We start from the raw sequence: 3,149 nt of genomic DNA on the forward strand, positions 1-3,149 counted from the left end.
GCCCACAATGCAAGTACTAAAACAAACAAACAAACACAAACACACACACACACGCACACACACACACACACACCTGAGAAACAGGACAAAACGATGAGAAGCGGAGAGGCGACTTGCCTTTGCAGAATCCCTGGAGTCATTTACGGTCTCACACTGCCCTCTGCTGTCGAAAAACTGCTAATGCTGAATCAAAATGCATGACTGCATGTCTAACCCTCACACATAAAGAAAATGAGGAACGCTTCACGAATTTGCGTGTCATCCTTGCGCAGGGGCCATGCTAATCTTCTCTGTATCGTTCCAATTTTAGTATATGTGCTACCGGAGTAACACAACATTGCCCTCTTCACGTGCCTTCTATAAAGGGGGTCTGTCCCAGGACATCCCCGACTTATGGGGCATCTCACACACTGTGTGTAAGGGACTAAACTGCTCCTAAATGGCTTTAATCAAGGCGCAGCACAACACTATATACACATATGGGTTCTGTGCTGTGACCCCTGTCCCTACAGTGACCAACAGGACATGATCTGACCCGCTCTGACCCGCTCTCGAGTTCAGAGGGCTGATGGGAATTATTGCAATGAGCCTTTACGTCAGGCGGCCAGGATTGGTGTGCTGAAGGCGGGAGATTTACCCACAGCTCCTCCTCCTCCTGCGTTCCTCCCAGAGGACCTTCAACCCCCCACAAACCCCTGCCAGAGCACCAACAACTGCTGTCTACCCCCCTAGGACAAAGAGAGAGAGACACAGAGAGAGACAGGGCTTGGGGGAGGAAAACAGAGACACACAGGCTGCACCATGTGACCGGTTCTTTCCCCTGGTGTGTGTGTGTGTTCACCAAGAAATCAGAAGCAGAGGAAATAAGACTGTGTGTATAACTGAAGCTTCATGTGTTCATTATCATGTTTTGTTGCTGCAGGATAGCTGATGTGATCACACACGGTGCGTTAGTGAAATGGATTCACACTCTGACGACTTGGATTTCTCTCTGCTCTTATCACAGAACCTCCCAGTCGTGAGACGGACATTACGACAGGACTACCAGCTAAATTCTCCACAACCTAGCAGGGTTTTGTCACTATACCCCACACTGTCAGGGCCGAAGAGGCACAAAGGCAGTAATATCTTATCACACACACATCAATATGGTGGACCCAAGTGTGGACAAACCGACTATTGCACAGTTATTTTGCATAACTGCACTACTGTGCACATATTTAACTGCTCGAATGTCTAATTCAGAAGTTTATCCTGTATAGCCAGATGTTAAGATGTTTATCCTGGATAGCTGAGTTCCTTGTTTTTATTTCACTATTTTTTCTTATATTGTTATTTTGTATTGTATTTTTGCGTCTTACTTGAAAGTTGTTCCTTACTTGAAGGTTGATCTGTACTTGAAAGTTGTTCATCACTTGTAAGTTGCTCATTACTTGAAAGTAGTTTTTGTTCTTATTTTGCATGCCCTTGTGTGTCCACCTTTATCTATTGTCTCACCTCCAGTTATGAGGTGGTAGTGGAGGTGGTAGAGGGCAGCCCTGGTACAAGAGAACATTGAATTGTCATGTCAGTATAGATGCAGGGAGTGAGCCGGTCATTGTCTTCATGCTTTTCATTGACCTGACATATCAATTGTTTGCAGAAGTATGCTGAGTACTGTACACACCTGGTGTCTTGTCAGCCTCCTTCTCCAGGTGCTCATGGATATTTGGATCATATTCCTATACTTTGATAGGTTTGATTACACACATATATTCTGCTAATAGTTCGATTACTTGCATATGCTTACATTAATGCTAGTTGGATCCTGATGTGTTGATCTTATTCATATTTTCTGCTGATGGATTGTGTGACTGAATAATCAACAGAAATTCTACTTCTCCTGGTTAAGTTTGTCCTTTATTATTCATAGAAGTGATTTAGACGAGGAGTGAATCTTTGTGTGCAAAATGTATCTGAGGCCAGTGTGACCTAGAACAGGAGGTTTTGAGATAGAGGCCTGGCATGGGAGACATCTTGGGGCCCTCGACTTAAGATAGAACAGGTTGGCGTCAGGGTTAAGGGTGTCTCTAGATTTGTCCTTGCAAACAGGTTGCTGGGCCGCTGACGGATTCTTGAAGATGACCAAGCAGAGGACACATTGCTGGAGCTGATGGCAATGAGGAGGGGAGAGAGAGAGCGCCCAGTGCTAATGAAAAGGACCCAGATAAAGAACACTGCATTTGAGATTTCTCTTCTATTCTTACTGTGTCACATTGTCCACGCCTGGCATGGACAATGTGACTTGCAGCGTCCTGCAGCTGTGTGTAATGGACGCCGGCCTCTCCGCATGTTGCAGGACATCTTGTCCTCTGTCGTGTTCTTTTTAGGTTGTTGTTTCGCTGAGTGAGGCAAGTTTTTGTCTCGGGTCTTGTGACATATTTATTGCTTGCCCTTTCCAAAACTATCTGGCAAAGTTTAGTCGATATATGACGGCTATAACATGGGGGTAGGGAAGCCTAGCAGAGCGGAGCCAAAAGCTATGCAGCCATGGTGGTGTCGCGCCTCACCGGAGGTCCCTGACCAGCAGTCCTTTTTAATGGATGTGCCTGAGGAGAGTGACTCGGACGAGGATACTGATGAGCCAGTGGATCAGTCATGTAATCTAGGGGCCAGTCTTCATAACTGTGCAGAGGCACCTGGACAGAACTGGGCAAGGCATCCTGTCAGAGTTTTGAAGACATATGGTAAAAAAAATATAACATCTGGTTATTGTTAGAACTTAATATCTCCCAGTATTTTGCTGTAATTGTGTTTGTCTCTCAAATCAACCTAATTTACTAATGTCAATTTTGTTTTAGATGACTACATGTCAGCTTGGCATGGTATGAAAAAGTCTTTGACCTGTGACACATCTGAGTTGGATTCACATGATGAATTCACATGATCGTTTTTTTTCTCTGCACTGCATGATATGACACTAATATAATAGGTAGGAAAATGTACACAACGCCATTTATTTTTGTCCTTTCAGCAATGCATCCTCTACAAGACCACAACAACCTCCACTGCCATCTTTTGAACATTTCCATTCATCTCAGTCCACATACTTTGGAAACCGCCTCGGAAGTGTTCATGCCCACTGTAAAAGCTGGCCGGTCTGGGAGGGA

General features: G+C 44.9%; 1 non-coding gene across 1 annotated transcript; it reads right to left on the reverse strand.

The window, feature by feature from the left end:
* Positions 1 to 227: 227 nt before the first annotated feature.
* Positions 228 to 333, reverse strand: LOC121606056. The gene has a single exon (XR_006006829.1). It is a non-coding gene; the product is annotated as a U6 spliceosomal RNA (small nuclear RNA).
* Between the last annotated feature and the right edge of the window lie 2,816 nt (positions 334 to 3,149).

This window comes from Chelmon rostratus, chromosome 4 (assembly GCF_017976325.1).
Source record: "Chelmon rostratus isolate fCheRos1 chromosome 4, fCheRos1.pri, whole genome shotgun sequence".
In the NCBI taxonomy this organism is placed as follows: Eukaryota; Metazoa; Chordata; class Actinopteri; order Chaetodontiformes; family Chaetodontidae; genus Chelmon; species Chelmon rostratus.